At 51.5% G+C, this 24,437-nt stretch overlaps 1 long non-coding RNA gene across 1 annotated transcript; it reads left to right on the top strand.

The window, feature by feature from the left end:
* Positions 1-15: 15 nt before the first annotated feature.
* On the top strand, positions 16-24,323 carry LOC142257966 (uncharacterized). The gene is made up of 4 exons (XR_012727684.1): positions 16-99; positions 16,418-16,513; positions 18,193-18,293; positions 24,215-24,323. It is a non-coding gene; the product is annotated as an uncharacterized LOC142257966 (long non-coding RNA).
* The last annotated feature ends 114 nt before the right edge of the window (positions 24,324-24,437 follow it).

Consider the following 24,437-nt stretch of genomic DNA (forward strand, 5'->3'; position numbering starts at 1 on the left):
TGAGGACGGGGAGGGTTTCCCGCCAATGAGTGAGAGGAGAAAACGAGTCAGAGGAGGAAAAGAGTCAGGCTGCGGAGAAAAGAGAGGCTGAGAAGGAAGGTAGACGGAGGCTGAGGAGAAGAGAGAGGCTGAGGAGAAAAGAGAGGCTGAGAAAGAAGGAAGGGAGGCAGAGGAGAAAAGGAAGGGAGGCAGAGGAGAAAAGAGAGGCTGAGAAAGAAGGAAGGGAGACAGAGGCAGAGGAGAAAAGAGAGGCTGAGAAAGAAGGAAGGGAGACAGAGGCAGAGGAGAAAAGAGAGGCTGAGAAAGAAGGAAGGGAGGCAGAGGAGAAAAGAGAGGCTGAGAAAGAAGGAAGGGAGACAGAGGCAGAGGAGAAAAGAGAGGCTGAGAAAGAAGGAAGGGAGACAGAGGCAGAGGAGAAAAGAGAGGCTGAGAAAGAAGGAAGAGAGGCAGAGGAGAAAAGAGAGGCTGAGAAAGAAGGAAGGGAGACAGAGGCAGAGGAGAAAAGAGAGGCTGAGAAAGAAGGGAGACAGAGGCAGAGGAGAAAAGAGAGGCTGAGAAAGAAGGAAGGGAGACAGAGGCAGAGGAGAAAAGAGAGGCTGAGAAAGAAGGAAGGGAGACAGAGGCAGAGGAGAAAAGAGAGGCTGAGAAAGAAGGAAGGGAGGCAGAGGAGAAAAGAGAGGCTGAGAAAGAAGGAAGGGAGACAGAGGCAGAGGAGAAAAGAGAGGCTGAGAAAGAAGGAAGGGAGACAGAGGCAGAGGAGAAAAGAGAGGCTGAGAAAGAAGGAAGGGAGACAGAGGCAGAGGAGAAAAGAGAGGCTGAGAAAGAAGGAAGGGAGGCAGAGGAGAAAAGAGAGGCTGAGAAAGAAGGAAGGGAGACAGAGGCAGAGGAGAAAAGAGAGGCTGAGAAAGAAGGGAGACAGAGGCAGAGGAGAAAAGAGAGGCTGAGAAAGAAGGAAGGGAGACAGAGGCAGAGGAGAAAAGAGAGGCTGAGAAGGAAGGGAGACAGAGGCAGAGGAGAAAAGAGAGGCTGAGAAAGAAGGAAGGGAGACAGAGGCCGAGGAGAAAAGAGAGGCTGAGAAAGAAGGAAGGGAGACAGAGGCAGAGGAGAAAAGAGAGGCTGAGAAAGAAGGAAGGGAGACAGAGGCAGAGGAGAAAAGAGAGGCTGAGAAAGAAGGGAGACAGAGGCAGAGGAGAAAAGAGAGGCTGAGAAAGAAGGAAGGGAGACAGAGGCCGAGGAGAAAAGAGAGGCTGAGAAAGAAGGAAGAGAGGCAGAGGAGAAAAGAGAGGCTGAGAAAGAAGGAAGGGAGACAGAGGCAGAGGAGAAAAGAGAGGCTGAGAAAGAAGGAAGGGAGACAGAGGCAGAGGAGAAAAGAGAGGCTGAGAAAGAAGGAAGGGAGACAGAGGCAGAGGAGAAAAGAGAGGCTGAGAAAGAAGGAAGGGAGGCAGAGGAGAAAAGAGAGGCTGAGAAAGAAGGAAGGGAGGCAGAGGAGAAAAGAGAGGCTGAGAAAGAAGGAATGGAGACAGAGGCAGAGGAGAAAAGAGAGGCTGAGAAAGAAGGAAGGGAGACAGAGGCAGAGGAGAAAAGAGAGGCTGAGAAAGAAGGAAGGGAGACAGAGGCTGAGAAGGGAGGCAGAGGAGAAAAGAGAAGCTGAGAAAGAAGGGGAGGCAGAGGAGAAAAGAGAGGCTGAGAAAGAAGGAAGGGAGACAGAGGCAGAGGAGAAAAGAGAGGCTGAGAAGGAAGGGAAACGAAAGTTGAGGAGAAAAGCGAGGCTGAGAAGGAAGGGAAACGAAGGTTGAGGAGAAAAGCGAGGCTGAGAAGGAAGGGAGACGGAGGCCGAGGAGAAAAGAGAGGCTGAGAAGGAAGGGAGACAGAGGCTGAGGAGAAAAGAGAGGCTGAGAAGGAAGGGAGACAGAGGCTGAGAAGGAAGGGAGACAGAGGCTGAGAAGGAAGGGAGACGGAGGCTGAGAAGGAAGGGAGACGGAGGCCGAGGAGAAAAGAGAGGCTGAGAAGGAAGGGAGACGGAGGGCGAGGAGAAAAGAGAGGCTGAGAAGGAAGGGAGACGGAGGCCGAGGAGAAAAGAGAGGCTGAGAAGGAAGGGAGACGGAGGGCGAGGAGAAAAGAGAGGCTGAGAAGGAAGGGAGATGGAGGCCGAGGAGAAAAGAGAGGCTGAGAAAGAAGGGAGACGGAAGCTGAGGAGAAAAGAGAGGCTGAGGAGAAAAGAGAGGCTGAGAAGGAAGGGAGACGGAGGCTGAGAAAGAAAAGAGACAGAGACAGAGGTTGAGGAGAAAAGGGAGACAGGCTGAGGAGAAGAGCGAGGGGGGAGGCTAGACACCTGATAATGGCTGAGAGAGGGCAGTGCAAGTCAGGCCCCATACACCTAAGCACACTGCAGACCTCCTAATAAATACATATGATGACCCCACTAATGAATACACAGCAGACCCCTAATAAATACAGAGGCCCTCCCTAATAAATACACAGCAGACTCCATACTAAATATACAGATGTTCACCTAATAAATACAGGTAACCCCCTAATAGAATCACAGACCCCCTCCAATAAACAGATATCCTCCCTAATAAATACACAGACAACCCCTAATAAATACAGGTGATCCCCACCCCCCTAATAAACACACAGCTGACCCTCTAATAAATACACACACACACCCTCAATAAACACAGATGACCCCCACCTAATAAATACAGATGCCCCCCTAATACACAGATGAGCCTCTAATAAATACAGATGATCCCCAATAAACACACAGCTGACCCTCTAATAAATACACACACACACACCCTCAATAAACACAGATGACCCCCACCTAATAAATACAGATGCCCCCCTAATACACAGATGAGCCTCTAATAAATACAGATGATCCCCCCCCCCAATAAACACACAGCCGACCCCCTAAAAAATACAGACTCCTACACATAGCTTCCTAAATACAGTATGAGCCCTCACATAGCCCATATACACAATATGAGTCCTATATACAGTATGAGTCCCCACATAGCCTAATATATACATTGTGAGCCTCACATAGCTTCCTAAATACTGTATGAACCTCCTATATACAGCATGAACCCCCACATAGCCCCTATATACAGCATGAGCTCTCACATAGCCGCTAGATACAGTATAAGCCCCCGCATAGCCTCCTATATACAGAATGAGCCCCCACATAGCCTCCTATATACAAAATGAGCCCTACATAGCCTCCTCTATACAGTACATGCAAACATGTGATACACAATAAAAGAAACACCACATACCTCACTCCCTCTCCCCAGTACACTTCTCCAGTGTCCGGGGCACTGACGCTCCGTACAGCACACTCAGTGATGTAACGTTATTATGGCATCTTCTGTGCTTGGTGCTGATTGGTGGAAGACCAATGAGTTCACCATTGTCTGCATCCTGTGGAGGCAGATAGCAGTGGCATTGGTAATTGGGCAGCAGGGGAGGGCACAGTGCGCTCTGTGGTCTACTGTTCTTCAGTTATTGCAGCCCGGACTCGAACAGCCAGAGAGCCTCTAATAAATATAGACCCCACACCAGAAGCCCACAATTGACTGACACTAGACCTCGTAACAAATATAGAACCCCCAACAGTCCCCTAACTGGACACCAGACCCTCTAATAAGTAGACAAGACCCCTTACACTAGCAGAGACCAAATTCCTAATAAATACAGACCACAGAACTAAAAGGCCAAAATAGATAGACCCCAGACCCCCTAATAACTACACAGACAAGACCTCCTAAAGTAATAGAGACCCTCAAATAAATACAGACACCCCTAAACTAATAGACCCCAAATCACCTAATAAATAGATACTGGACTCCTAAATACAGATCCCAGATTTACTGCAGACCCCCTAAATAAATACTATGTAGATACAGAACCCACACTAGCCCCCTAAGTAAATTAAGTGCATAAAAATACCCCAGAACAACCCCTAAATAAATACAAGCAGATAAAATAAGTACAGATTTCAAACCAGACCCCTGTGTCGACAGGTCAGTCATGCCCAGTTTTTGCTCTTACTTTATTCCTACTTCTCCACCGAGTAGGCTATTTTTTTTTTCTTTTTTCAAATAATTCCGTTCTACGGTGCTGGAGATCTGGGCCTCCTAATTTGGTGTCAATTTTTATAGCCTTAAGAAAGGGGGCATGGGTCACAGCAATTATGCACAGCAGCCTAAAGACACACCCCTGAGGATACTGTAAGCCACACCCTCTTATAAAGACCATTCAAAAATCAGTACAACATAAAGGCCCAGATCTCTGGTACTGTATGATGAAATAAACAAAATATATATGGATTACTGTCATACAGTTATCCCCATGTTCGGCAGAGACATTTGTGGCGCCCTGGACCAGCCAGGTCGTCACAGGTACTACAACACGCACCCCCACCCTGAGACAGGCACATCAGCCAGACATAAAATCCTTGTTGCCTCCCTCCAGGGGCTGATGTCCACACCAGGTGGGGTGGAGCCAGGCGGTTGGCCCCACCCACTGAGGAGTTCACAGTCCTGGAGGCGGGAAAAGGAAGCAGATAGTGTTGAGCAGTGTAAGTGAGAGGAGCTACTGCAGGTATCCGGGTCGGAGCCCGGGCACGTCCAGCAAGGTTGGCAGACGGTGGTGGCCGTCTGCAGGAGAGGCAGATCAACGCGGAACCGTAGGACCGGGGTCGGGCGGTGGCCCGCCGGTACCGAACCGGGGAGCGAAGTGAAGCCAGCACACTCAGGCAGAGCCTGCTGACCCCGACCAGGCTTGGAGCCGCCATTAGAGGTTAAATCCGTCAGTGACCGGAACCCCAGGGGTTTCCTAACAGCCAAGACCCGATTGAAGTCAACCGTCCAACCAGCAAAAAGGAAATACAGCTACCGCCACAGCTAGAGTTCCAAGGGCCAGAGCCTGCAGGCAAAAGGGGCTCCTCCGGCGCATATATACGCTGGGGAGCGGGTTACCGGTGGGAATCCATCGGGACCGAACATACATACAGGTGCAGGGAAAGGCAGCCACCACCACCCGTCCGGGAGAAGCTACAGCAGCCGGCTGCGGGACCCGTCCATCAAGCCGTTTGGTTTACCAGAGACTTTGCGTACATTTGTGGCCTAGTGAGTACACCAGTGCCATCCGGCACTGCGCAGCGCAGTCCAGGCAACCCTGCACCTTCCCGACCCTGCCTCCCCGTCACCTCACCGGGCCCCGGGACCACCAATCCCTACCCACGGAGGGGGAGAACAACATCCCAGCTGCTCCCTGCCACCGCTCCCGGGATCCCCGTCACCAGCAGCGGTGGTGCCCAAGCTCACCACAACCCGTGGGTGGCGTCACGGACCAAATCCCCAAACCCAAACTACCCCTTTCACTCACGGGCGAGGAGCGCCGCTCGAGTCCCCGGATCTGGCCCACCGCTCGAGCCACCGAGCAGCAGCAGCGCCGGACCCGAGCGTTAGCGAGCGCAGCGCGGCGAGCGCGCCCCTCCGCCCGCGACACATTCATCAGTGATCTGCCCGATCAGTGGAGACCTAAGGGAACAATCTTTCCCAGGTCATCAGTAGATCTTCAGACATCACTTTGTAGCTTGTGTTAAGGTACCGTCACACTAAACAACTTACCAGCGATCCCAACAACAATACAACCTGATAGGGATCGCTGGAAAGTTGCTAGGAGGTCGCTGGTGAGAGGTCACACAGTCAGACGTTCCAGCGATCCCACCAGCAACCTGACCTGGCAGGGATCGCTGGAGCATCGCTACACGGGTTGCTGGTGAGCTGTCACCAGCAACCAGTGACCAGCCCCCAGCCAGCAGCGACGCACTGAAGCGATGCTGCGCTTGGTAACTAAGGTAAATATCGGGTAACTAACCCGATATTTACCTTGGTTACCAGCGCACGCAGCTACACGTGCAGGGAGCAGCGCACACTGCTTAGCGCTGGCTCCCTGCTCTCCTAGCTACAGTACACATCGGGTTAATTACCCGATGTGTGCTGTAGCTACACGTGCAGAGAGCAGGGAGCCGCGCACACTGCTTAGCGCTGGCTCCCTGCTCTCCTAGTTACAGCACACATGGGGTTAATTACCCGATGTGTACTCTGCTACACGTGCAAGGAGCAGGAGCCGGCACTGACAGTGAGAGCGGCGGAGGCTGGTAACGAAGGTAAATATCGGGTAACCAAGGACAGGGCTTCTTGGTTACCCAAAGTTTACCGTGGTTACCAGTGTCCGCAGAAGCCGGCCCCTGCTGCCTGCACATTTTAAGTCCCCTTTACACACTGAGACTTTCTAGCGATCATGCTGCACAGCGGGAAACAAAGGACCAAAGAATGGTCCTGAACGATTTGTAGCGATCAGCAACTTCACAGCAGGGGCCAGGTCGCTGATGTGTTTCACACACTGCAATGTTGCTGGGGAGGTCGCTATTACGTCACAAATCCGGTGAAGTTACAGCGATGTCGCAGTGTGTAAAGCCACCTTTACTGTATTTGGGACAGAGAAGAGCGTTTTCTGGGATCAATCCATCAACCCACGTCTTCGCCACTACCATAAGCCGGCGAGAAGAGAGAGACCTGTTCAGTCCTACCCTTTGTGCAGAGCACTGCAGACAGACCATCTCCCGAAAAAAGCAACTGGATGAGTTAGCGGCCTAGAAGGAAAATGGTGAGATCAGGGAAAAAGTTATCATAGCCAATCTGAGAAAAAGAGCAGAGAGCTAAAAACCTGAAGAGCCATCTGAAGACGGGATACTGAAGGTCTGGGCCATTGTGGCATTAGTACCACTAACGGCTGATGTACTAGCCAGGCTAAAAGAGCAGCTATATGCCACATCTATCTCATGGTTCCTCCTCCGTTAAGGCTGCTCCTCTCTCACAAACCGCTACCATGATTCCCCTCGCTGTTACACAGACTGCTCCCCATAAACCCCTTTATGTCAATTAAACTGCTCCACATGCCCCCTCTTATACAGACTGTTCACTATCTCCCATCTATCACACAGACTGCTCCCTCCAGATACAGACTTCTCCCCATACCACCCTCTATCACACAGACTGCTCCCTCCAGATACACAGACTTCTCCCCATACCACCCTCTATCACACAGACTGCTCCCTCCAGATACAAACTTCTCCCCATAACAACCTCTGTCACACAGACTGCTCCCTCCAAATACATAGACTTCTCCCCATACCACCCTCTATCACACAGACTGCTCCCTTGAGGTGCACAGACCTCTCCCCATACTACCCTCTATCACACAGACTGCTCCCTCCAGATACAAACTTCTCCCCATACCACCCTCTATCACACAGACTGCTCCCTCCAGATACAGACTTCTCCCCATACCACCCTCTATCACACAGACTGCTCCCTCCAGATACAGACTTCTCCCCTTACCACCCTCTATCACACAGACTGCTCCCTCCAGATACAGACTTCTCCCCATACCACCCTCTATCACACAGACTGCTCCCTCCAGATACACAGACTTCTCCCCATACCACCCTCTATCACACAGACTGCTCCCTCCAGATACAAACTTCTCCCCATACCACCCTCTATCACACAGACTGCTCCCTCCAAATATAGACTTCTCCCCATACCACCCTCTATCACACAGACTGCTCCCTTGAGGTGCACAGACTTCTCCCCATACTACCCTCTATCACACAGACTGCTCCATCCAGATACAGACTTCTCCTCATACCACCCTCTATCACACAGACTGCTCCCTCCAGATACACAGACTTCTCCCCATACCACCCTCTATCACACAGACTGCTCCCTCCAGATACAGACTTCTCCCCATACCACCCTCTATCACACAGACTGCTCCCTCCAGATACACAGACTTCTCCCCATACCACCCTTTATCACACAGACTGCTCCCTCCAGATACAGACTTCTCCCCATACCACCCTCTATCACACAGACTGCTCCCTCCAGATACAGACTTCTCCCCATACCACCCTCTATCACACAGACTGCTCCCTCCAGATACACAGACTTCTCCCCATACCACCCTTTATCACACAGACTGCTCCCTCCAGATACAGACTTCTCCCCATACCACCCTCTATCACACAGACTGCTCCCTCCAAATACACAGACTTCTCCCCATACCACCCTCTATCACACAGACTGCTCCCTTGAGGTGCACAGACTTCTCCCCATACCACCCTCTATCACACAGACTGCTCCCTCGAGGTGCACAGACGTCTCCCCATACTACCCTCTATCACACAGACTGCTCCCACCAGATACACAGACTTCTCCCCATACCACCCTCTATCACACAGACTGCTCCCTCGAGGTGCACAGACTTCTCCCCATACTACCCTCTATCACACAGATTGCTCCCTCCTGATACACAGACTTCTCCCCATACCACCCTCTATCACACAGACTGCTCCCTCGAGGTGCACAGACTTCTCCCCGTACCACCCTCTATCACACAGACTGCTCCCTCGAGGTTCACATACTTCTCCCCATACTACCCTCTATCACACAGACTGCTCCCTCCAGATACAGACTTCTCCCCATACCACCCTCTTATCACACAGACTGCTCCCTCGAGGTGCACAGACGTCTCCCTATACCACCCTCTATTACACAGACTGCTCCCTCGAGGTGCACAGACTTCTCCCCATACCACCCTCTATCACACAGACTGCTCTCTCGAGGTGCACAGACTTCTCCCCATACCACCCTCTATCACACAGACCACTCCCTCGAGGTGCTTAGACGTTTCCCCATACTACCCTCTCTATCACACAGACTGCTCCCTCCAGATACAGAGTTCTCCCCATACCACCCTCTATCACACAGACTGCTCCCTCCAGATACAGAGTTCTCCCCATACCACCCTCTATCACACAGACCGCTCCCTCCAGATACAGAGTTCTCCCCATACCACCCTCTATCACACAGACCGCTCCCTCCAGATACAGACTTATCCCCATACTACTGTTAGGGCCAGGTGGACGGGCAGACCCAGGAGGTGGATCCACTGGGCCGAACTCCTTGATGATGGTAAGGGGTCCGGTAGCTGGAGCACTACAGGTAGCAGGACAGTCCGTGTACAAGAGGAGAATGCAGAAGTCCCTGGGACCACGGAGTCACTGATGGTAGTCCGGGTGACGGAGCTCAGGTTCGGAGACCAAGATGTTGTCAGGCGGAGTCCGGAACCGATGGAGCGAGCAGATGGGTCACCGCAGGGATCAGAGATGGAACGGACTGTCAGGATGGCAGATAGGCAGCGTTCGGGGTTCGGGATTCGGCAGGACCGGATGGCAAAGCAGGATCGGCTCTAGAAGAGAGAGAGGTGAGTATCTCACAGGAACACAAGGAGACCTGACTCCTAGCTTGGGAAACACGAAGAACAGGCCCCGCCCACTTGGACACTTAACCCCTTTATACCCTGTACCTGTGTGCCCAATTTCCTGTTAGTGGACGCTGGCCCTTTAAGAAAGGGTCAATGACCGCGCGCGCGCCCTAATGCGCATGCGCGAGGCCCGGGTGCCAGAAGCCAGGGCAGGGAGCGGTGAGGAGGAAGCAGCAGAGCCGGGCTGGGGCTGAGAAGCCGACGGGCGCCGGGAGCGGGGACCAGGACGCCTGGGAACCGCCAGCAATGGAGGCTGGAGACCGGGGAGCGGCGGAGACCGGACAGAAGAACCGGGGAGCGACGCAGGGAAGCCGGGGAGCGTGGCAGGTGAGCCGGGGAACAGAGCAGGGGACCCGGGGAGCGTGACAGTACCCCCCCCCACGCCCCCATCCCCGCAACCGGGACAGGAAGGCACGGATCAAAGGAGTACCCACATTCTCCCGGGGTTCCCAGGACCTATCCTCAGGACCATAGCCTGCCCAGTCCACCAGGAAGAACTGTCGGCCCTGTACAGTTTTCATGGCCACGATATCCCTTACCGCATAGATGTCGTCATCGGCAATAGGAGGAGGAGCCGAACTGGCAGCAGCGGAGAAGGGACCAAGGACAACCGGCTTGAGCAGGGAGACGTGGAAGGAGTTGGGTATCTTCATCGTGGCCGGGAGCTGCAGCTTGTAGGAGACCTCATTGATCTTGCCGAGGACTTTAAACGGCCCGATGTAGCGAGGTCCCAGCTTGTAGGATGGTAGCTTCAATCGGACGTACTTGGAAGCAAGCCAGACGAGATCTCCTGGAGAGAAACACGGAGGGTCCAGACGCCTCTTGTCTGCGTGTCTTTTCATCCGCAGGGAAGCACGTCCAAGGGACGCCTTAACAGAGTCCCAAATGGTTGCAAAGTCACGGGCTACAGCATCAGCAGTAGGGACATCCGAGGAAGAGGATACAGGTAATGGGACGGAAGGCTGAAGTCCGTAAACGACATGGAAGGGAGAGCTGGAGGAGGACTCACTGACGTGGTGGTTATGGGAGAATTCAGCCCAAGGAAGAAGCGTGGACCAGTCGTCATGATGGGCGTTGACGTAGTGACGTAAGAAGGAGGTCAAGATCTGATTGACCCGTTCCACTTGGCCGTTCGACTGAGGATGGTAGGCTGAAGAAAAGTCCAGAGTCACTCCCATATGTTTGCAGAGAGCCCTCCAGAAGCGGGAGGTGAACTGAGTTCCTCTGTCGGACACAATGTGTGATGGAAAGCCATGCAAGCGGAAGATGTGTTGTACATAGGCGTCAGCGAGTTCCTGGGCAGAGGGCAGTCCAGCCATAGGGACGAAATGAGCCATTTTAGAGAACCGATCCACCACGACCCATATGACTGTGTGTCCGGGGGACAATGGCAAGTCCGTAATAAAGTCCATCGCAATGTGTTGCCACGGTACTGAGGGTATAGGCAGAGGCAGAAGACGGCCATATGGCAGATGTTTGGGCGTCTTATTCCTGGCACAAGAGGAGCAGGCTGAGACAAAAGAAGCGACGTCCGTGCGAAGGGATGGCCACCAGTAATGACGTACAATCGTACTCCATGTTCTCTTCTGACCAGCATGACCGGCTATTTTCGAGGCATGGCCCCAATGTAGCACTTTTTGCCTGTCAGTCTCAGAGACATAGGTCTTCCCGGGCGGTATTTGGGCCAGAGTGACAGGAGTCACCGGAATGATCTTACTAGGGCAAATGATGGGCTGGGATATCTCCTCCTCCTGCTCCATGGGCATGAAAGACCTGGACAAGGCATCTGCGCGTACATTCTTGTCCGCGGGTCGGAAATGGAGCTGGAAATCAAATCTGGCAAAGAACAAGGACCACCTGGCTTGCCGTGGGTTCAGTCGCTGAGCAGACCGCAGGTATTCCAGGTTCTTGTGGTCCGTGTAAATAATAACGGGGTAGACTGCTCCTTCCAGAAGGTAGCGCCATTCCTCCAGAGCCAGTTTGACTGCCAATAGTTCTCGGTCACCGATGGTGTAGTTGCGTTCAGGCGCTGAGAAGCTCTTGGAGAAGAAACCGCAAGTCACCATCTTCCCGGAGGAGGACTTCTGCATGAGCACTGCTCCAGCTCCCGAGGAGGAGGCATCCACCTCCAAGGTGAACTGTCGGTTTAACTCCGGACGGTGGAGCACAGGAGAGGAGGCAAATGCCCGCTTCAGAGAGCCAAACGCGGCATCGGCCGCAGGTGACCAGTCCTTTGGATTAGCCCCCTTCTTGGTCAAGGCGGAGAGAGGAGCAGTCAGAGCAGAGAAGTGAGGGATGAACTGGCGGTAATAGTTGGCGAATCCCAGAAAGTGTTGGATTGCCTTCAGTCCAGAAGGAGGGGGCCAGTTGAGAATGGAAGAGACCTTCTTCGGATCCATCTACAGTCCGGTATCGGAGATGACGTAACCCAGGAAGGGAAGAGAAGACTGCTCGAAGACACACTTCTCGTACTTGGCGTACAGACGATTCTCCCTCAGTCGTCGTAGTACCAGCTGCACGTTCTCTCTGTGGGTCTGGAGGTCCGGAGAAAAGACCAGGATGTCATCGAGATACACCACCACACAGATGTAAAGAAGGTCCCGGAACACGTCGTTCACCAATTCCTGAAAGACTGCTGGTGCGTTACACAGGCCGAAGGGCATCACACAGTATTCATAGTGCCCATCGCGAGTATTGAACGCGGTCTTCCATTCGTCCCCCGAGCGGATGCGGACCAGGTTGTAGGCACCCCGAAGATCCAACTTGGTGAACACACGAGCTCCTCTAAGCCGATCAAACAATTCGGGGATGAGCGGCAGAGGGTACTTGTTTTTCACGGTGATTTGGTTTAATCCCCGGTAGTCTATGCATGGACGTAGATCACCTTCTTTCTTCTTAACGAAGAAGAAGCCTGCTCCAGCAGGAGAGGAGGATCTCCGAATGAATCCCCTTGCCAGGCTCTCTGTGATGTAAGTAGACATGGCCCTTGTTTCGGCTGGAGACAGCGGATATATCCGTCCTCGAGGTGGTGTAGTTCCCGGGAGCAGGTCGATGGCACAATCGTAAGGACGATGTGGCGGAAGTACCTCTGATTCCTTTTTGTTGAAGACATCCGCGAAGGACCAATAGGCCGAGGGCAGTCCCGGTAGGGACTCTGGAACCGGAGGTCGTCGGATGGGTTGTATGGTCTTCAGACACTTCTCGTGGCAAGAGGAGCCCCATCGGGTGATTTCACCAGTACCCCAGCTGACTGATGGTTCGTGTGTCCGTAACCAGGGAAGTCCCAGCAGGATTTGATGGGACATGTGTGGAAGGACGTAGAGAGCGATGTTCTCGGTGTGCAGGGCACCGATACGCAGTTCGACCGGCCTGGTGATCCACGAGATGGTGTCAGAGAGGGGTCTCCCATCCACAGAGGCAATCACGAGGGGTTTGTCGAGTGGAGTAACAGGCACCTGGTACTTGTCCACCGTGGCCTGCTGGATGAAATTGCCTGCTGCCCCAGAATCGAGGTACGCCTCAGCCGTGAACCGCGTCTCTCCCGTTGTCACTTGCACAGTCCAGGTAACCGGGTCTGAGAGAGTCCCAGCACCTAGGGTGGCCTCTCCTACCAACCCTAGGCTTTGGAGTTTCCCGGCCTTTCTGGACAGGAGCGTAGCAGGTGTGTGCCCTCTCCGCAGTAGAAGCAGAGGCCCTTGGCGAGCCGCTCTGCTCGGCGTTGTTCAGACTGTCGCACACGGTCGATCTGCATGGGCTCGTGGACGGAGACACCAGATGCCGTTGACTGAAGTACGGCGGGCTTCTGCGGAGGAGAGGAATGCCGTACCGGCCGTCTCTCACGGGACACCTCTTTGGATCGCTCCTGAAAGCGAATGTCCACTCGAGTCGCTAGGGTAATCAGGGCATCCAGGGTGGACGGTACGTCACGACCAGCCAGCTCATCTTTAATTCGACCCGAGAGTCCTTCCCAGAAGGCGGCGGTTAGAGCCTCGTTGTTCCACCCGAGTTCCGAAGCCAAGGTGCGAAAACGTATGGCGTATTGACCCACCGTCAGAGTCCCCTGACGTAACCGGAGAAGAGATGAGGCAGACGCGGAGGCGCGTCCGGGCTCGTCAAAGGTGCCACGAAATGCCTGCAGGAACTCCTGGATGTTCGTGGTCACAGGATCCTCCTTTTCCCACAAGGGGTTCATCCACGCCAGTGCCTCACCCTCTAGATGGGACATGATGAACCCGACCTTGGCTTGGTCGGAGGCAAACAAATGCGGCAGCTGCGTGAAATGGAGGGAGCATTGGTTTATGAATCCCCTGCAGGTCTTGGGATCTCCGGCGTACCGGGGTGGTGAGGCCAAACGAAGTCTGGAAGCATCCGAAGAGGCTGCCACGGGGGCTGGAGCCGTGGATTGTCTAGTGGAAGCCCGAGATGCTGAAGATGTAACCGACGCTTGTAGCGTGTTCAGGCGGGCGTCCACAGAAGACATGAATTGCAGCATGCGGGTCTGAGTCTCACGCTGGCGTGTGAGTTCCTCCTGCAGGGCTGCTAGAGCTTCAGCGGGATCCATGGCCTGTTCTTACTGTTAGGGCCAGGTGGACGGGCAGACCCAGGAGGTGGATCCACTGGGCCGAACTCCTTGATGATGGTAAGGGGTCCGGTAGCTGGAGCACTACAGGTAGCAGGACAGTCCGTGTACAAGAGGAGAATGCAGAAGTCCCTGGGACCACGGAGTCACTGATGGTAGTCCGGGTGACGGAGCTCAGGTTCGGAGGCCAAGATGTTGTCAGGCGGAGTCCGGAACCGATGGAGCGAGCAGACGGGTCACCGCAGGGATCAGAGATGGAACGGACTGTCAGGATGGCAGATAGGCAGCGTTCGGGGTTCGGGATTCGGCAGGACCGGATGGCGAAGCAGGATCGGCTCTAGAAGAGAGAGAGGTGAGTATCTCACAGGAACACAAGGAGACCTGACTCCTAGCTTGGGAAACACGAAGAACAGGCCCCGCCCACTTGGACACTTAACCCCTTTATACCCTGTACCTGTGTGCCCAATTTCCTGTTAGTGGACGCTGGCCCTTTAAGAAAGGGTCAATGACCGCGCGCGCGCCCTAATGCGCATGCGCGAGGCCCGGGTGCCAGAAGCCAGGGCAGGGAGCGGTGAGGAGGAAGCAGCAGAGCCGGGCTGGGGCTGAGAAGCCGACGGGCGCCTGGAGCAGAGACCAGGACGCCTGGGAACCGCCAGCAATGGAGGCTGGAGACCGGGGAGCGGCGGAGACCGGACTGAAGAACCGGGGAGCGACGCAGGGAAGCCGGGGAGCGTGGCAGGTGAGCCGGGGAACAGAGCAGGGGACCCGGGGAGCGTGACAACTACCCTCTATCACACAGACCGCTCCCTCCAGATACAGACTTCTCCCCATACTACCCTCTATCACACAGACCGCTCCCTCCAGATACAGACTTCTCCCCATACTACCCTCTATCACACAGACTGCTCCCTCCAGATACCGAGTTCTCTCCATACCACCCTCTATCACACAGACTGCTCCCTCCAGATACAGACTTCTCCCCATACCACCCTCTATCACACAGACTGCTCCCTCCAGATACAGACTTCTCCCCATACCACCCTCTATCACATAGAGCTCTCCCTCGAGGTGCACAGACTTCTCCCCATACTACCCTCTATCACACAGACTGCTCCCTCCAGATACAGAGTTCTCTCCATACCACCCTCTATCACACAGACTGCTCCCTCCAGATACAGACTTCTCCCCATACCACCCTCTATCACACAGACTGCTCTCTCGAGGTGCACAGACTTCTCCCCATACCACCCTCTATCACACAGACCACTCCCTCGAGGTGCTTAGACGTTTCCCCATACTACCCTCTCTATCACACAGACTGCTCCCTCCAGATACAGAGTTCTCCCCATACCACCCTCTATCACACAGACCGCTCCCTCCAGATACAGAGTTCTCCCCATACCACCCTCTATCACACAGACTGCTCCCTCCAGATACAGAGTTCTCCCCATACCACCCTCTATCACATAGACCTCTCCCTCGAGGTGCACAGACTTCTCCCCATACTACCCTCTATCACACAGACCGCTCCCTCCAGATACAGACTTCTCCCCATACTACCCTCTATCACACAGACCGCTCCCTCCAGATACAGACTTCTCCCCATACTACCCTCTATCACACAGACCGCTCCCTCCAGATACAGACTTCTCCCCATACTACCCTCTATCACACAGACTGCTCCCTCCAGATACCGAGTTCTCTCCATACCACCCTCTATCACACAGACTGCTCCCTCCAGATACAGAGTTCTCCCCATACCACCCTCTATCACACAGACTGCTCCCTCGAGGTGCACAGACGTTTCCCCATACCACCCTCTAATCACACAGACTGCTCCTTTGAGGTGCACGGAGTTCTCCCCATACCCCCTCTATCACCCTTTTTGGGACTGTGACAGGTCTGTATAAGGGTGACTAACCCTTTGTGAAGAGAGCTGAAGGCAGTCCATTGCCAGAAGACGTCAACTGGAAGAAGAGTCAGCGTCTGAATATGAAGCCAAGCAAGAAATTGTCATAGTCAATCTAGAAAACCATTAGAGAGCTAAAAACCTTAGAGGCCTGTTTCCAGGCGAAACCCTGATACCCGCTGAGGGCCTGTTTACAGGTCAATGTGGCCATAGTGACACTTACGGCTAGTGTACTAGCCAGTCTACAAGAGTGGCTATAAACAACCTTGTCAGAATGACCTGTCCGGTGCCTACATGCAGCCAGGAAAGGAGTGCGTGGTCCAGGGCATAAAGCATTCTTCATTTTTAATACTTAGAACAAAATTGATTTGTTTTCCATAATCTGGACATTTATGGATAACTCCTTTAATTTTAGTAGAATTTTGCAGCATCTCTGCGCCTCTTCCTGCTTTGTGGTGTAATTTATTAGAAAGTCTTATATGCTTTACTAATGAGTCATTATTGTATGTGACTTCTTTACTAAGCAGGAACTGAATGTTTGCACGGAGACCCACGCTCACCGCGACGTGGAACTGAGGCAACCCCCCGACAGCCTGCTGAAAAGACTCGTGATTCTTGCACAGGTGATGGCCACCGTCTACTGCGGTGCTTTAGGTCATACCCCACCCTGTGTCTAGGCCTGTCTACTGCGGTGCCTCAGGTCGTACCCCACCCTGTGTCTAGGCCTGTCTACTGCGGTGCTTTAAGTCATACCCCACCCTGTGTCTAGACCTGTCTACTGCGGTGCTTTAAGTCATACCCCACCCTGTGTCTAGACCTGTCTACTGCGGTGCTTTAAGTCATACCCCACCCTGTGTCTAGACCTGTCTACTGTGGTGCTTTAGGTCGTACCCCACCCTGTGTCTAGGCCTGTCTACTGCGGTGCTTTAGGTCATACCCCACCCTGTGTCTAGGCCTGTCTACTATGATGCTTTAGGTCATACCCCACCCTATGGCTAGGCCTGTCTACTGCAGTGCTTTAGGTCGTACCCCACCCTGTGTCTAGGCCTGTCTACTATGATGCTTTAGGTCATACCCCACCCTATGGCTAGGCCTGTCTACTATGATGCTTTAGGTCATACCACAACCTATGGCTAGGCCTGTCTACTGCGGTGCTTTAGGTCGTACCCCACCCTGTGTCTAGGCCTGTCTACTATGATGCTTTAGGTCATACCCCACCCCGTGTCTAGGCCTATCTACTATGATGCTTTAGGTCGTACCCCACCCTGTGTCTAGGCCTGTCTACTATGATGCTTTAGGTCATACCCCACCCTGTGTCTAGGCCTGTCTACTATGATGCTTTAGGTCGTACCCCACCCTGTGTCTAGGCCTGTCTACTATGATGCTTTAGGTCGTACCCCACCCTGTGTCTAGGCCTGTCTACTATGATGCTTTAGGTCATACCCCACCCCGTGTCTAGGCCTGTCTACTATGATGCTTTAGGTCGTACCCCACCCTGTGTCTAGGCCTGTCTACTATGATGCTTTAGGTCGTACTCCACCCTATGTCTAGACCTGTCTACTGCGGTGCTTTAGGTCGTACCCCACCCTGTGTCTAGGCCTGTCTACTATGATGCTTTAGGTCATACCCCACCCCGTGTCTAGGCCTATCTACTATGATGCTTTAGGTCGTACCCCACCCTGTGTCTAGGCCTGTCTACTATGATGCTTTAGGTCATACCCCACCCTGTGTCTAGGCCTGTCTACTATGATGCTTTAGGTCGTACCCCACCCTGTGTCTAGGCCTGTCTACTATGATGCTTTAGGTCGTACCCCACCCTGTGTCTAGGCCTGTCTACTATGATGCTTTAGGTCATACCCCACCCCGTGTCTAGGCCTGTCTACTATGATGCTTTAGGTCGTACCCCACCCTGTGTCTAGGCCTGTCTACTATGATGCTTTAGGTCGTACTCCACCCTATGTCTAGACCTGTCTACTGCGGTGCTTTAGGTCGTACCCCACCCTTTGTTTAGGCCTGTCTACTGCGGTGTTTTAGGTCGTACCCCACCCTGTGTCTAGGCCTGTCTACTATGGTGCTTTAGGTCGTACCCCACCCTGTGTCTAGGCCAAGTACCTTACAGGACAGTATCACTGTCACATGTAAAGTTCAGCTCTAGGACATGAAAAGTTTACCAGAATGACAAGACGTGCCCTCGGGGCGCACATCACACCAGGATGAGAAGTCAGACTTTACACCAGCCTTTCTGTGAGTTTAATCCTCTCTGGTTTAGCAACAAAATTTACTAACTTTATATTTATTTCAGTGTTAGGTTTAATTTTGGCATGGACAGAAACCACCGGTAGTGAGCGAGGCACCCGCAGAAAACGTGTGAAAAGCCATAGTCTACAAGGCAAGTCTTGTAAGGTAAGTGAGAACCAAATGGTCAGCTTGTTTCTGTGTTTTCTCACTAGGTTTTTTTCATTACCTCATTGACCTTTAATGGACACATCTCAGTTCTGTCTGGGGGTCAGTATTTATGATGGCAGATATCGTGCATAACTCAGGTCTGAACAGAGCCACATCGTTGTCCAATTCAGGTGCGATTAAAACCCAAAAAGTTAAAGGTGATGTCCCAGGAACAACATTTATCACATATTCACAGCATGAACAGTAAGGGTCTCTAACCAATGAAGACCACTGGTCATAAAAAACGTGTTTCCCTTGCCTCCATGTGAATGGTGCAGTAGTGTAACAACCTGCTATAATGGACAGTGAATGAAGCTGTAGTCTCTAGTGATGAGCGGGCACTGCCATGCTCGGGTGCTCAGTACTCGTAACTAGTGATGAGCGGGCACTGCCATGCTCGGGTGCTCAGTACTCGTAACTAGTGATGAGCGGGCACTGCCATGCTCGGGTGCTCAGTACTGGTAACTAGTGATGAGCAGGCACTGTCATGCTCGGTGCTCGGTTGCTCAGTACTCGTAACTAGTGATGAGCGAGCACTACCATGCTCGGGTGCTCAGTACTCGTAACTAGTGATGAGCGGCACTACCATGCTCGGGTGCTCAGTACTCGTAACTAGTGATGAGCGGCACTACCATGCTCGGGTGCCCGGTACTCATAACTAGTGATGAGCGGGCACTACCATGCTCAGGTGCTCGGTACTCGTAACTAGTGATGAGTGAGCACTGCTGTGCTGCCCCGGCGCAGACCTGGGTGCTCGGATCCGGGGTGGTCATGGCTCGAGGGGTCCGGGCTCGGCACTCACTCCGATCCTTGGAAGGGGATATTTACATGGGAGATGTTCGGGACGCTACCTGCAGGTTGTAGTAATGGGAGTACCGCCGCTGCTGCAAGGAGTACCGGGGCAGATGGTGTGGAGCAGCAAGGTGTCGGTCCCTCCGCAGGTAGGGAAGGCCCCGGCCTCTGAGGTATTGGTGTGGGATATTTGTGAGCGCAGGGTGCAGGGGACCAGGTTACTCACTGTGGGTAGTCGTGGTACAGGATGAGGATTATAAAGCAGACACTCACACTGAAGATAAACCAAAGTCTCTGTGCATCACAGTCTCTACAAAGGAGCCCGTCCAGGTATCCGCTCCCACCGGTGTCACTTGATAGTCCGGACCCTGCCTCCGTGCACGATTTTAGTTGTCTGTTGTGGCCCCTTGGCATGAAGCTGTTGGGGCCCCACTACCTGTGTGTAAGGCAGCTGTGCTCTTGATGGCTGGCACTTGGGATTTCAGTTGGGCTGCTTTTTATGGAGAACCCTATCCCCCGTGTTGTGCTGATGCCTTCAATCTCTGAGCTCTTAGGGAAGTTCATGAAGATACTCTCTCTCCCAGGTTAATTATCAGGACGGATGAACCTGCTCCCGACCTATGATCCTGTACCCCGTCGTGCTCGGTACCGGTCAGTTCTTTTGGGGTCCTGATGCTGACGGTCCTCCTAGACTATGTCCGTCGCACCCTTTCCAATGTCGCTGCCACCGGTCCCCGACTCCTGTGGTCCCGGACCACCGGCTGCGACCCAACCTTGGTCTCGCTCCCTGGAAGCTACTACTCCCAGCTCCTCACTCTTTGAGGGCTACTCTCAACTCCTCGACTCCCCTGAACTCACTGAAACTTCCCTCCCACCAGTCTGCCTGACCCCCAGGTGTATGGCCCTACTCCAACTTGACCATCTCACTGGTGTGTCTAACAGGTTTGATGTGAGGTGTGGTTGGGATTTGTAGTGCTGATGGTGTGAAACCAGTTATTGGGAACCTGGAACCATGGGGGTTGGGTCCTGCACCCTGGCGGACAGGATGCAGTTCCCTGTAGCACCCTGATATAGTCAGGGGCGCTACACTGCCATGCTCAGGTGCCCTGTACTGGTAACTAGTGATGAGCGGGCACTACCATGCTCAGGTGCTCTGTACTTGTAGTTAGTGATAAGCGAGCACTACCATGCTCAGGTGCCCTGTACTGGTAACTAGTGATGAGCGGGCACTACCATGCTCAGGTGCTCTGTACTCGTAACTAGTGATGAGCGGGCACTACCATGCTCAGGTGCTCTGTACTCGTAACTAGTGATGAGCGGGCACTACCATGCTCAGGTGCTCAGTACTTGTAGCTAGTGATAAGCGAGCACTACCATGCTCAGGTGCCCTGTACTGGTAACTTTTGATGAGCGGGCACTACCATGCTCAGGTGCTCTGTACTCGTAACTAGTGATGAGCGGCACTACCATGCTCAGGTGCTCTGTACTCGTAACTAGTGATGAGCGGGCACTACCATGCTCAGGTGCTCAGTACTTGTAGCTAGTGATAAGCGAGCACTACCATGCTCAGGTGCCCTGTACTGGTAACTTTTGATGAGCGGGCACTACCATGCTCAGGTGCTCTGTACTCGTAACTAGTGATGAGCGGCACTACCATGCTCAGGTGCTCTGTACTCGTAACTAGTGATGAGCGGGCACTACCATGCTCGGGTGCTCAGTACTCATGAAGCATGAATTGAATTCCTCATCTTTAGTAACTTTTAGTAACTTTTTTTTGTGGTTAACCACTTAAAGAAGTAATTTGTAACTACTTTATTTTTTTACTATGGGCCTAAGAACTAACAGGGCAGTCACAGACTGCTTCTGCCGGTGATTCTGCATCTTCCACTGAGGTCATGTTGATAGAGCAGCCACTTCTCTTCCACTCTACTCCGTGTTGACTGACAGCTAGCTCTCCACTGCCTACCTGCGGGGAACCAGTTGTCAATCACATGACTTTGGTAATCACACCCTGTCAACAGAGCAGCCCGGAAGATAAGTCGATGCTCTGCTGACGTGAAGCTGCACAATCGCCGGCAGGAGCGATCCGTGACCTCTCTGAGCTAGCACCGGTTAGGAACTATACAGTGTGTCCACCCATATCCTGTCCACCGCCATTAACTTGAGAACGGCAGCAGCTATAGGCATAGAAGTGGTGTCTAGGTTTAGTAAAGTATCCATGCACTATGCAATGAAACCACCTATAGCGCCACCTGGTAGAAAACAACGGAGTTAGCATTTTTATCTCGAAAACGGAACAAGATAGAGAAAAAAGTGAATTACAAAGTTGTAGGGCATCATCAATTCAATACGAATCGACACCTTGCATAGAGAAATGCTATGATTAGAACGTGTAAAACTCACAAGTCTGCGGACGTGAAGCGATACCTCATGGAGACCTTCCTACAAGTCATTGGGTGTGGTGGCTGTGTGGAGTGGCCTCCACGCTCACCTGACCTGACCCCATTGGACTTCTTTCTGTGAGGTCACATCAAACAGCAGGTGTATGCGACCCCTCCACCAACATTGCAGGACCTACGACGACGTATCACAGATGCTTGTGCAAACGTGTCACCTACCATATTGCACAACCAACAAACAAGGAGAACCGGAGTAATAAATAGTGCAAAACAATGACAATTTTATGTGTGAAATGAACAAAACACAAAAAAGGGGGAAAAATGGCCATATAAAACACCATAAAATACAAAGAATGGGGGGATGAAAGTGAATGATGACCCCAGGGGAAAGGCAACAGCATGTACAGAAACAATCAAAGTGGGTATAAAGACTAACAAGAAGAGTTTCACTATACAGTACTTTGAATAAATTGTCAGTGCAGTATCCTGACTAGCAGCTATTACAGACAAAGTGCAAACATAGCAGCACAAAATAAATTAATAGTCATAAAGTGCTGAGTGCAATAGTGGATATAGTGCAAATATAGCAGCATGAAATAGTTATAAAGTGCCAAGTGCAATTAGCAAAAAATAGATCATGGAGCTGCTATAAGCACAGTATATATGTGGAATCCACCCTATCACATGCAATCAACACAATACAATGACAATGTCATGATGATATGCAAAAAGGCTGCTTGCAGAATTCTGAAAAGAGCCAAATTCCCAATTAAGGGGACCCCCCCAAAAGAAAAGCCCCCTAAAACCTCCAACGTACGTTTCGCAGGATTAAATAGCACCCCTGTGGACACCGCTTCATCAGGGAGGGAAGGCGAGGGTGCACACCGCTTCATCAGGGAGGGAATAGGATTTTAATGTATTTTTTTACATCATATTTTTTTACTCTTTGTTTTTTCTCATCATATTGCACAACGTGCAGCAAGATACAGTATGCTGTCCAGAGTCCAGATGTGCATTGCAGCTGACGGGGGCCACTTTGAGCATCAAAGTTAAATGAGCGCCATATGTGTGACCAGCATTCAATGTTTTGGGGGGTCATGGGTTTCATATCATAGCATATCTGTATGCAAGGTGTCGATTCGTATTGAATTGATGATGCCTTACAACTTTGTAATTCACTTTTTTTCTCTATCTCGTTACGTTTTCGAGATAAAAATGCTAACTCCGTTGTTTTCCACCAGGTGGCGCTATAGGTGGTTTCACTGCGTAGTGCATGGCTACTTTACTATACCTAGACACCACTTCTATGCCTATAGCTGCCGCCGTTCTCAAGTTAATGGCGGTGGACAGGATATGGGTGGACACACTGTAGAATGGTGTTAGTTTTTAGGCCCATGGTAAAAACAGTAAAATAGTCCTGGATAACGCCTTTAAAGTCTGGATTGATTTTTAGCCTTTGGACATAAGCAAACATCAGAGATCTTGATCATGGTGAGAAATTAAAATGCAAAATAAATTAGAAAGTTGCAGAACCTTTACACCAGAAAAGAGGTTTAGTGGCAACTATGCTACATGGTAGTCTTTGCTGCCACTTGGGTAAAGATTTTATTTTCAAGCCGGAGTCGTAATAGTAACTGAAACGTGATATTAGCAAAAAAAAAAACAAAAATAACTAAAAAGGTATTCTGGGAAAAGGGGCAAACCTCATCCAGCTCTGAGACTCAATCTAAAGCCATTCAGCAGCCATACCTCCAGTACTGTATCATTACCGGGTAACGAGCGCGGAGAAAATAAGTAAGTGCAGAGCGGCGTGTTGTGCCGGGTGCTCTCCATTGTGTATCATCTCAGTCCCTTCAATAGACTTATCGCTTTCTAATGAGCTCTGCTCCCCGTATTATCTTGTATATAATTTGTAAACACACACAGGCGCCCGTAAACTATATGGAGTGTTCCCGCCACAATGCAAACATTTTCTGTTTATCACCAAACATTTCATTTATCCCATTACACGCTGAAAGAATTATTATCTCTCCTGTTGCAGCAAAATAAAAGTAAAAAAAAAAAAATGCACAAAAAAATAAATAAATAAAAACCTCCTTTTTTATTTTTTCCTTTCTCCTCTAATGGAATTCTGTTTTGGAAATGTATTTTGGTATTATAAGGTTCCACTTTCTAGTGAGTACGGTTCAATCAGTGATCTAAAAGGCACTTAAATGCTTTGAACAAGACACATAAAAAGCTTTTTATTGCAAGCGCTTTGCTGTATGTACCAATTTTGACATTGATCTCATTCCATGTCGGGGTATTTTGGAAGCAGCCCATAGCATATAAAATCACATGGTGGCTTTTGATCTCCAGCTGGTGATTAAACCACATGATGGAAGTTAGAAATATTCTTCTGCCCATTAGCATACCCCTAAAACAGTTCTGTGATAAATGTAGCAGTGGCTTCCTTTTTTTTTTCCTAATAGGAAACATTTACATAGAAGAGATCACAAAGTTACACCTGTTTATTTACATTACTGAGTAATGGAGCGCGGTGGACGGAGGTGAATTCATTAATACGGCTGGGTTTCCCATAGACGCGTTGCAGAGAATCCGACTCATGTCTATGCCGTTATGTAAAACTTTACACTAGGCCTATAAAGTGCTCAAACAAGTAAAGGTGTCCTGTAATTTGTATTTCAGTCTGTCACGGTATCTCTGCTGGCCGTCAGTGAATAGGAACAGACCGACCCGTGTACATCTGGAAGCAGAAAACACCCACATGGCACCAATGGTGATGAAGCTGAAGTAACCATAAGTATGCTTGGCTCTCTATTTGGGAGTGTTGAAAATAATTGATGGCATATATATGAAATGTATAAATCCCACCAGTTATTTCCAAAATGTTATATATACAGTATGTTTT

The sequence above is a fragment of the Anomaloglossus baeobatrachus genome, chromosome 12 (assembly GCF_048569485.1).
Source record: "Anomaloglossus baeobatrachus isolate aAnoBae1 chromosome 12, aAnoBae1.hap1, whole genome shotgun sequence".
Lineage (NCBI taxonomy): Eukaryota > Metazoa > Chordata > Amphibia > Anura > Aromobatidae > Anomaloglossus > Anomaloglossus baeobatrachus.